We start from the raw sequence: 12,051 nt of genomic DNA, 5'->3' as shown, positions 1-12,051 counted from the left end.
GGACATAGAAAAAGGAAAAGTCTAAGACTAAAAAGACAATGATGCAAAAAAAAAAAAATGGCAGCCAAAAAAGTTAACAACAGCTTAGGTGGCATTAGAAGCGGTATACTGTCAAGATTAAAGAGGTGACGATTCTGATACAATCCTCTGGTCAAATCACATCTGGAGCGTTGTGTACAGCTCTGAGTGCCCCATCTTAAGAATGATATTGACAACTGGGGGACATATAGAAGAGGATGATGACAGGGCTTGTGTCTCCAAGCCTAGAGAAAAGAAGACTTGGGCGGGTAGAATATTATAGCTTTCTATAAATTTGCGAAAACAAATTGGCATTTGTTGAAGGGTTGTCACTCAGGAGAGGAGAATTTGACTTTCTGTTTGGACTGGGAGAGCGGGACTAGGGACAGTGCAGGCAGGTTACATATAGGCAGATTGAGGTTTGATATGCAGACTCACATAAAGCATTACTGCCTTTGGAAATACAATTAAATAGAGAATAGGGCACAATTAAAGAGATGATGCAAACTAAACTGGAATCTCAGTGTAGGGGTAGAATGTTCTAGAAGGAAGACTTCGAAAATGCTGGACCGTGTGAATTTTTTTTTTTTGGATGGGATTGAGACTTTTAAATTTCCTAAAGAGGCACCTGGGGAGGAAAAACATTTAAAAAGTTATAAACCAACCCTTATCTCAAACACTAAAAAAAAAAAAAAAAAAAGTTTTATTGTTGCTTTTTATTTTTAACTATAGTAATTTTCCCCTAAGTACCCTACTCCTAAATCCTCCCCTTACCTCCCCCATGAACCCTCCATTCTTTGTAACAAGCAAAAACATTGAAGCAAAAAAAAATAGTCCAGATGCAGTGATTGCTTCTAGATCTGGAGTCAGAAGACCTGAAATTGAATCTTGGTTCTTTCATGTTCTACCTATGTGACTATGAGAAAGTTATTTCCCCTCTGCTGATCTCCATTTCTTCATCTATAGAATGGGGAAAAGGGAACTAAAAGAAAAGTTCTTATTTATTTATTTATTTTAAGTTTTCTACATTCATTTCCACAAAATTTTGAGTTCCAAATTTTCTCCCCATCTTTCCCCTCCCCTACCCCCAAATGCCTTGTGTTCTGATTACCCTTCCACCAATCTGCCCTCCCTTCTAACACCCTTCCCCTATTTCCATCTTCTCTCTTTTCCTGTAGGCAAGATAAATTTCTATACCCCATTACCTGTATTTCTTATTTCCCAGTTGTACACAAAAACAATTCTCAACATTTGTTCCTAAAACTTTGAGTTCCAACTTCTCTTCCTTCCTCCCTCCCCAACCATTCCCACTGAGAAGAGCAGCAATTCAACATAGGTTATATATGTGTAGTTTTGCAAATGACTTCCATAATAGTAATGTTAACCATATTTCCCTCCATCCTATCCTGCCACCCATTTCTTCTATTCTGTCTTTTCACCTTGTCCATTCCTAAGAGTGTTTACTTCTAATTGGACCCACCTCCCATTTGCCCTCATTTCCATCATCCTAGTTCCTTTGACTTCTGGGATATCATACTCCAAGCCCTTCAATCCCTTAATGTAGAAGATGTTAGATCCTGTGACAATCTGATTATATTTCCATAATGCTTGAATTGTCTTTTACTAGCTGCTTGCAATATTTTCTCCTTGACCTGGGAACTCTGGAAATTAGCTACAATATTCCTAGGAGTTTCTCTTTTTGAATCTCTTTCAGGAGGTGATGGTGGAATCTTTCAATATTTATTTTGCCCTCTGGTTCTAGAATATCAGGGTAGTTTTCCTTGATAATTTCATGCAAGATGATGTCTAGGCTCTTTTTTTGATCATGACTTTCAGGTAGTGCCATAATTTTTAAATTGTCTCTCCTGGATTTATTTTCCAGGTCAGTTGTTTTTCCAATGAGATATTTCAATGAGATATTTCACATTATCTTCTATTTTTTCATTCTTTTGGTTTTATTTTGTAATTTTGTAGTTTATCACAAAGTCATTAGCTTCCCTTAGCTCCACTCTCATTTTTAAAGAACTGTTTTGTTTAATGAACTTTTGAACCTGCTTTTCCATTTGGCTGATTCTGCTTTTTAAAGCCTTCTCCTCATTGGCTTTTTGGACCTCTTTTTCTAATTGAGTTAGCCTATTTTTAAAGGTGTAATTTTCTTCAGCATTTTTTTGGGTCTCCGTTAGCAAGTTGTTGACTTGCTTTTCATGATTTTCTTGCATCTTTCTCATTTATCTTTCCAATTTTTTCTCCACCTCTCTTACTTGATTTTCAAAATCCTTTTTGAGCTCTTCTATGGCCTTAGACCACTGCATATTTATTTTGGATGTTTGGGATGCAGAAGCCTTGACTTTTATGTCTTTCCCTGATGGTAAGCATTGTTCTTCCTCATCTTAAAGGATGGGAGAAAAATACCTGCTCACCAAGAAAGTAACCTTCTATATAGTCTTATTTTTTTCCCTTTCCTGGGCATTTTTCCATCCAGTTACTTGACTCGGGTCCTTTGTCAAAAGCAGGGTATGCTCTGGGGACCTGTAAGTTCTTAGTTCTTCCAAGATGGCACAATTAAGGGAGAGGAGTTTATTCCTCAAGGGCCTCCAACTCCACCATGGCAGCACTTCTCCTTACCCCAGGACCATGCTGAGAGCTGAGATTCACATTAGCTGCTCACTTCCTCCAGGGGCTAAATTAAAGCTGAGGGCTCCAACAATGGACACTAGCTGCTGGTTGCTGGGGTCACTGCAGCCTGCTGCTGCTACAGCTACTGCCTGAGGCTGGGGCTGGGGAGGATCCTGCTCCCTTGTCACCAAGGTGAAAAAGCTTTCTCACTGACCTTTGAAGCTGCCTTTGGCATTTGTGAGCTGAGGGATCCAAGAACCACTGCTGCTGCTGGGGATTCCACCCCCAAGGCCTGCTCCTTCTGGTACCAGGCAACCAAGGCTGGGCTGTGTTCTGCTCCACATCTGGTGTGATAGACCTTTCCCATTGGCCTTCCAGGTCACCCTACGCTTGTTGTTCTGTGGCTTCTGCTGCTCTAGAATTTATTGAGAGTCATTCTTTACAAGTATTTTATGGGGGGAAGAGCTAGTGTATGTGCATCTTTCTACTCCACCTCTTGGCTCCGCCTCCCTAAAAGAGAGGTTCTTAATTGAGGGTTTATGAATCGATTTCAGGGGGCCTTTGAACTTGGATGGAAAAAAATTACATCTTTATTTTCAATAATCTCTAATTGAAATTTAGCATGTCCTCACCTACCTCACAGGCTTGTTGTTAGGATTAAATGAAACTGTTTCTAAAGTGTTTAGCGTAGTGCCTGGCTCATAGTAGGTATTATATAAATCAGCAGCCGAGTGACTGGATAGAGTGCCAGGTCTGGAGTCAGGAAGACTCATCTTCCTGAGTTTAAATCTGGCTTTGGATTCTTACTAGCTATGTGACTCTGGGCTGGCCACTTAACCTTGTTTGCCTCCGTTTCCCCATCTGTAAAGTGAGCTGGAGAAGGAAATGAAAAACCACTCCAATATCTTTGCTAAGAAAACCCCACAGGCGGTCATGGAGAATTGAACATGACTGATAAGACTAAACACCAAAAATGCTTATTCCCTTCCCTTCCCCCAAGAGTTATGAATTAAAAAGAATTATTCTTAGAAAGTATCTATAGGCTTCCCTAGACTATTAAAACTGTTTAGGAGATACAAAAAAGGATAAGAACTCCAGAACTAGATGATCTCAAAGATCCATTCTAGCCCTAAATCTATGTTATTTTAATAGCATATACTACATTTCCCATCCATAGTATCAATATCTCTAATCTGGGGATGGAAATCTTTCCTTTTCAGTCCTCTTGCTCCAAGATGTCTTATTGTAATTCACTGGAGTGTGACTCTTTTCAGTGCTGTTACCATTCACATTACTTTATACATTGTGTATATATATATATATATATATAGTTCTACTTTCTTCACTCTGCATCATGTTACATGTCTTCCTAAGCTTCTCTTCATCCCACATATTTGTCATTTCTTATAGTATGATGACATTCATTATCTTACACAACACAATTTATTCATTCATTACTTGAATAGTTCTTGAAGGGACTTACCATGTTACTAGGAAGAAAGAGAGAAAGAACTAGGTCAAATATGGTAAAATGATTGGAGTCTGAGAGTCCTCATTCAGACTCAGACTAAGCAATGCTTTCAGAAACTTGGGCCCAAATTTGGGCAGGTTCTGAGATGAATATTATCTTTGTATCCTGAGTGCAAGGTGGAAGTTACCATTATCCTTGAAAGATACTGTTGCCCTCTTAAAAGAGGAGAAATGTAACAAAAATCATATGATTATGTCAGTAGATGTAAAAAAAGATTTTGCCGAAATAAATCTCACTCCTACTTAAAAAGAAACAACTTGAAACCACAGGTATAAATAGAGTTTTTTCCTTATGTCTACCTAAATCCAGAAGCAAGCATTATCGGTAATGGGGGTGAGTTAAAAGCCTTTCCACTAAGATCAGGAATTAAACAAGGATGTCTGTTATCACCGATATTATTCAACATTCTGATGAAAATGTTAGCAATAGCAAAAAGAGAAGAAAAAGAAATTGAAGGAATCAGAATAGACAATAAAGAAATAAAACTATCTTTTTTTTTTGCAGATGATATAATGGTATACTTGGAACATCCTAGAAATTCAGTTAAAAAAAATAATTGAAATAATGTACCATGTTAGCAAAGTAGCAATAAGTAAAACAAACCCACACAAATCATTAGAATTTGTATATATTACCCACAAATCCCTACAAGAAGAGATAGTAAGAAATATAAAATAAACATAGATGATATAAAATACCTGGGAGTATACCTGCCAAGATAAACTTAGGAAGTATATGAACACAATTACAAAGCATTTTTATGCAAATAAAGTCCAATTTAAATAATTAGAGAAATAATAATTGTTCATGGGTGAGCTGAGCCAATATTATAATACTGACAATTCTACCTAAATTAATCCACTTTTTAATTCATCCAATTCAATGTCATCCCAATTAAACTACCAAAAAATTATTTTATTGAGCTTGAAAAAATAACAAAACTGGATGTATAAAAGGTCAAGATATCAAAGGAATTAATGAAAAAAATGTAAAGAAGGGAAGTCTATCAGTTCTGCTATTCGGTCATTTTAGTCTTGTCTGACTCTTAAGTGACTCTAATTGGGATTTTCATGGCAAAGATACTGGAGTGGTTTGCATTTCCTTCTCCAACTCCAGATCTTAAACTGTATTATAAGGCAGTTATTATCAAAACTAACTGGTATTGACAAAAACATAGAATGGTTGATCGGTGGAATAGAGTAGGTATGCAATACACAGCAGAAGGTTATTTTAGCAAACTTGTATTTGAGTGTAAAGATTTAAGTTTTGGGGATAAGAACTCACTATTTGGTGAAAATTCTTGGGAAAACAGGAAAACCATCTGGCAGAAAATAGGTATAGACTAATATCTTACAACATTTACCAAGCTAAGGTCAAAATGGATGCATGACCTAGACATAAAGGGAGATATCATAAGTAAATTAGAAGAGTAGGGAACATTTTGCCCATCAGATTTATGGAAATGAGAAGAATTTATGAATAAACAAGAGATACAGAGCATTATGGAAAGTAAAATGAATAATTTTGATTATCCTAAATTAAAATGGTTTTGTCCAAATAAAAACAATGTAGCCAAGATTAGAAGGGAAGAAGGAAATTGGGGGGGGGGGGAATTTACAGACAGTTTCTGTGATAAAAGCCTCATATCTCAAATATTTAAAGAACTGAATCAAATTTATAAGAACATGAATCATTCCCGAATTGACAAATGGTCAAAGGATATGAACAGGCAGCTTTCAAAAGAAGAAATGATATATAGTCATATGAAAAAATGTTCTAAATCATTACTAATGAGAAAAATGTATATTAAAACAACTTTGAGATATCAGCTCACACTTACCAGATTGACTAAAATGATAGAAGTGGAAAATAACAAATGTTGCAAGGGATGTGGAAAAATTGGGATATTAATACTCTGATAGAAGAATTGTAAATTGATCCAACCATTTTGAAGAACAATCTGGAATTACACCCAAAGAGTTATAAAACAGAGTTATAAAAACCGTTTGATCTAGCTGCCATTACTAGATCAGTTTCCCAAGGTGATCAGGGAAAAAGGAAAAGAATTTACATGTTCTAAAATATTTATAGCAGCTCTCTTTGTGGAGACAAAGAACCGGAAAGTGAGAGGAAGCCCATCAATTTAGGAATGTCTTAAGAAGTTCTGGCATACGATTGTGATGGATACTATTGTGCTGCAAGAAATGATGAGCAGGATGATTTTAGAAAAACATGGGAAAGTCTTACATGAAATAATGAAGAGTGAAATTAGTATAACCAAGGGAACATTGTATACAGTAACAGCAATATTATTCAAAGAGTAACTGTGAATGACTAAGCTATTCCAAGTAATATGAGTATTCATATCAACTACAAAGGATTTATGAAGGAAGATGCTATCCACCTCCAGAGAAAGAAGTGATATATGGAAGTATGTATTGTATACATGTGTATATGTGTGTATATATGTATATGAATGTGTGTATGTGTATGAAATGTTGCCCTTCTCTAGTGTGGAGTTAAGAGGAAGGGAGAGTGATAGGTTAGAACTCAAAATGTAACCAAAAAATATACATGCATACTTATGTGTGTGTACATGTATGTATATGTATATGTATACGTAAAATTTTAAAAAAAGAGATAGGATAAATGTGAACCCTGTCTGACATATACCACTGCAATGCTCTGGCAGTACCAGGGGTCTTTAGTTTCACACTCTCCGTACATGCTTAATGTCTTTATTGCTACAAAAAAAAGAATTGATCTGGGGATCCAGCTGGTTCCCTAAACTATGCGTCCTATCAGCTCTGCCAGATTAAAGCCAATTCTATGAATACTATGAAATATCTCATGACTTGTTTTTAAAGAGAAGCTTTCTGTTTCAAAACTAAAATGAACTCTACTGCATTAATGTTGGAGGTGGCAAGCACACAGATGGCCCAAGGAAGAGGGTGATGCCTAAGACAACTCTTCCTGACATCTGCCTCCATTTTATAATTTCACAGCTCAAAGAAGAAATAATAACCTTGGACCCAGCCACCAAAATCCAATTCCCACCTTTGTGGAACTTTCTCACATCTTCTTGAAGCATGACTTTCAAGAGATCCCCTAGGTTAGCCAAGATGAGATTCTCCCCATGTCAGCACTCTGGTGCTACATAAATGAGATAAGCAACTGCACTTGACAAATTTACTAATATGCAAGCATCAAACGAAGGGATCTTGGGGATCCTCAAAAATGCATGTCTCCTGATCAACATCATCAGTTCTTCCTTTGTGGATCTTTCCCTGTGGGACTAAACATGCCGAGGAATCTCTGCTGGGACAACCTACACCAGTGATTTCCAAACACCTGGGTTTTAACACACTGTGGTTATTTAATTTCACAATTACAGTCCTCTAATCTCTCCCCTTCTTCAACCTATCGTTACTGCATTCATTTTTAAAAAAAAAAAAAAGGCTATTCTTACTTTGCAGCTCAAGCACCATTTTCTTCATGAAATCTTTCCTGACCTTGTCCTAACTGCTGGTGCCCTCCCTCTCAAACTACATTGTCTATATTTGTGTGTATACATATATATGTATGTACATATATATATGTGTGTGTGTCTGTGCAGGAAGTCAGCAAGGTGGCTCAGTAGATAGAGTGGTGGATTTGGGGGCAGAAAAGCTTGAATTCAAATTTGACCTCACCGGTTGTGTGATCTTGGGTAGGTCCCTTTGGAAGTTTTGCTCTTGGTCTGTTCATTCGTCCTTTTTGATTCTAGGCAAAGGCAGTACAATCACTGCCTGACCCAGATTCAAGCCATGGTGGACTTGGAGGCAATATTCTGGCCTGACGTTGCTATCAGCTCATTAGGGAAGTCTTGAGAAATTGGAGAGTATGAAAATAAAGTCCAATGAAGTCTTTTGACTCAGAACTTTGTGGGACTCGGCTGCATAGGAGACTATGGATACCCCTGACTGCTCTTAAAGGTATAGAAGAACCCTGGAGGGAGAATAAAATGAAGCATAGCTGACTCTCAGGCAGTGGGGGGGCCAAGGTAGTCACTGTTATATTCATATATGTACATGCTGTCCTCTGCAAGGAGAATGCAAATTACCTGAGGGTACAGACACTTCATTTTGTCATTGTAGTCCAGAACCTTACGTAGTGCCTGGCATATAGTAGCTGCTCAATAATGCTAATGAAGTAAACTGAAATGAAGTAGAAAAATTTTATCTAATTATGAGACACCTGGTGAAATGGCTAGAGGCTTTGGAACTAGGAAGAGGTGAATCTCAACTCTGACACATATTAACTGTGTGACCCTGGGCAAGTGACTTAACTGTTGTCTGACTCAGCTTGCTCATTTGTAAAATAGGTATAATAATAGTGCCTATCTCTCAGGGTTGTTGTGAGGAACACATGGGATAATATTTGTAAAAAGTGCTCAACACAGTGTGTGGCATATAGTAACTGCTACATAAATGCTTATTCCTTTCCCCATAGGAGAGGTCATTGAAGATTCTATATCTATGACCCACAGATTTCCAAGCCTTTTAATATCATGAACAGAATGATGATAATTATTTCCATTTTACAAGGCTACTAAGTAACTTCACAGTACCTCCTAACTGGAGAGAGTGTTAAAGCTCACCTCATTTTACAAATGAGGAAACTGAAAAAGAGCTACAGTCTACTGGTCCTGCTAGGACAGAGACAAGTGGCCTCAGCCATGAAGATGCTCCCATCAGTACCATATGCATCCCGATCCCCAACCTTGCTGCTGGAGATTCCATCTTCAACTCAGCAACATTTTGCTCAGTGCCAGTTGCCTCACTGACCTAAGCTGACAACATCTTCCAGTACTTTCAGGGCTGGTGTTTATATTTGAAAAATCTATTTTGACATCAAAATTCTCCTCATCAGATTTGTGCTGCCTGCAACTCCAACTGTTTCAATCAATTTTCATTTTTATACAGATGAAGTATCTATCTTAATTAGTCACCAGGAAGTCCAATTGCTGAAACTTATTTGTCGATGTTTTTCATCTCACCATCTCAAAGGAGCCACCGTTGCTCTCCTTTGCTGGGTCTAGGGATTCTCAGAGATGGTTTAGATGGTGGTTACATCCATACCTTGGGGCTGAACATATAGTAACAAAAGCAGACATTTACATGTTGCTTTTAAGTTTACAAAGTACCTTACATTTATCATTTCATTTCATCTTCATAATACTGTGACCGAGGGATTATAGGTGTTATTATCCCCATTTTACACAAGAAGAAACTGAGAGAAGTGAAATGGTGAGTCCAGAGCCACACAGATAATAGCATGTGAAGTAAGATTTGATCCCAGCCTTCCTTGACTCCTCTATCCACCACAGTATCCCACTTCTCTAAGTAGAGATGGCTATAATGTGAGTGCTGCTTCTTACCCCCCCAAATCCTACTGACCCCTATGCTTAGTTTGTTTTTAATTTGGATGACTCCAGTTCCTTTGTCTGACTCAGTATAATATCTCATAACTCCTACCTAGCACCTGTGGTGCACCTGGCAGTAGGACTTTTAATTGTCTTGATAGAGCTAACTTTTGGGGAATAATTGAACATTATTTTCCCAGGTCAGATAAAGATTGCTTTTAAGACCAAAAATGTACCTAACTTCTTGTACCTTTTCTGTATCAGAGAGTATGTCTATATGATGTGTATGTTATTCAAGAAACCTGATAGGGCAAGGGTGCTAATGAAACTAGACAGCTGTGAGTTACCTCCCACAGTCTCACAACACCAGCCTGGCCTGTTGTGAGCAAGGTAGCTAGAGTGGAGATCTGGGTCAGCTTGGGCTAACGTTGCCTATGAACATTAACTGAGATCCAGCTGTGGGTCCTTTGAGCAAGAATATAAAAGTGTTTTTTAGGACTTTGGCAAGAAGCTTTTCAGACCCTAGGCAATCTTCTTGCTCACTGTTTTTTTAATCCCTTTTCCCAAGACATATCTGCTTGTACTCTCCTGAATTACTTTTTAACCCCAGTCAGAATTGCTTTACTTGGGAGTATTTGAATACATTTTTATTAGGTGAATTTTTTGATCCCTTGGGCTCTGAGTGACCCATTGCATCAGATAAACTAGGTGTGACCCTTTATCTATGTACCTTGAAATCCCGGATCAGAGTAAGACAGGGAGTTCTGTTGTCATCAAAGGCATGAAAGCAGCCCTTAAATTAAACCCTTTCAATTGTGCTATCAAGTATGAATTTGGGGCTTATTTTTTACTTCCTGTGGATGATTGAATGAGTGAATGTATGAATGAAAATAATTGATCAAATGCTCACTCTCCTTAAAGCACTGTGCAAAGCTCTAGAGATATAAACCATGCTCTAAAGATGCTAAAATTTTAATAGGGGTGGACAATACCTATAGGACATTCAGCTGTAGGACAAATGGGAAAACTCAGTGGTCCTTATGGTGCAGCGGCAAAGCACATTGTGATATATCTTCTTTAATATAATTTCCACTAATAAAAATGGTATTTCTTTCTGATGTTAGACCAGTTTATAATTTACAGGGACATTGATGGTAAGGACTTTCTTTTTTGGGTCTTGAAAAAGCTCTGATTGCTCTAGAGTTAGGAGCTACAGCACCTGCAGAAATGGTTGTTGATTTGATCTATACTTTTGGGGACCAGCTGAGAGGCAGGGATAGTAGTAATAAGGGGAAGACATCAGTCATTCAATCAATCAACATTTAGTAAGCACCTACTATGTGCCAAACACTGGGGATACAAAGAAAAGCAAAGGCAATTCCTGTCCTCAAAGAGCTTACAATCTAATGAGAGAGACAACATACAAATAAGCTATATACAGGTTAACTAGATATAATCAACAGAGGAAAGACAACAGAATCACCAGCAGTTGGAAATGGCTTCTTGTCGAAGGTGGGATTTTAGCCTGAACTTGAAGGAAGCCAGAGAAAGAAAGATGAGGAGTGAGAGCATTCCTACCTCCTAGGTACTTTGAGCTAGTGACACTGGTCTCCTCACTATTCTGCCCACACAACCCTTCATTCCTCCAGTGAGGATAGACCGTTCCATCCATGAAGATGCCCAGAGTTGGGGAATGAAGGGTTGTGTGTGAGGAATAGTGAGGAGCCCAGTGTCGCTGGCTCACAGAATACCTAGGAGGTGGGGTTAATTGTGCAGTTATTCCTCAGGCTCTTAGGCTTTCTCATCTGTTGATAGCAGTTGATGATGGTGCTAATGAGGATGACAGGTTCCCTGGAAATTAGCTTCAGGTGCTAAGCAGGAAACAGGGCCCATGGTCTAGGTGCTGCTATAGCTGGAGCACTCAGATTCTACAGTAGGTAGTTGGTTCTTGTCTCTGATATGCAAGTCAATTTGTACCCAGTTGTCCATATGAATAGTAAATTTCCATAGATATATTTCAATCAGTCAACCCAACAATAAGCATTTAATAGGCATTTACTATGTGCAAGGAACTGTGCTTAGAGCTAAGAATACAAAGGCAACATGACTATTGCTTCCCTTCCTATTTACTCAGAAGGGACAAACTGAGAATATGGGCAAATTTGGGAGAACTGCTTTCTGTTTAAAGCCAAAAGCTAGTCCAATGTTAGAAAAGTGTTATTTTGGGGGAGGTTAAGAGACCTTATGGCAAGGGGGCAGATAGGTGGGAGGTTAGATAGAGCACTGGGCCTGGAGGCAGGGAGACCTGAGTTCAAATCTTGGCTTAAATACTTTCTAGCTGTGTGATCTTGGGCAAGTCACTCAACCCTGCTTGCCTCAGTTTCCTCATGCAAAATGAGCTGGAGAAGGAAATCACTCCAGTATCTTTGTCAAGAAAACTCCCAAATAGGGTCATTAAGAGTTGGATAAGACTGAAAAACAA

Source organism: Notamacropus eugenii, chromosome 5 (assembly GCF_028372415.1).
Source record: "Notamacropus eugenii isolate mMacEug1 chromosome 5, mMacEug1.pri_v2, whole genome shotgun sequence".
NCBI lineage: Eukaryota > Metazoa > Chordata > Mammalia > Diprotodontia > Macropodidae > Notamacropus > Notamacropus eugenii.
This window is presented reverse-complemented; position numbering follows the sequence as displayed.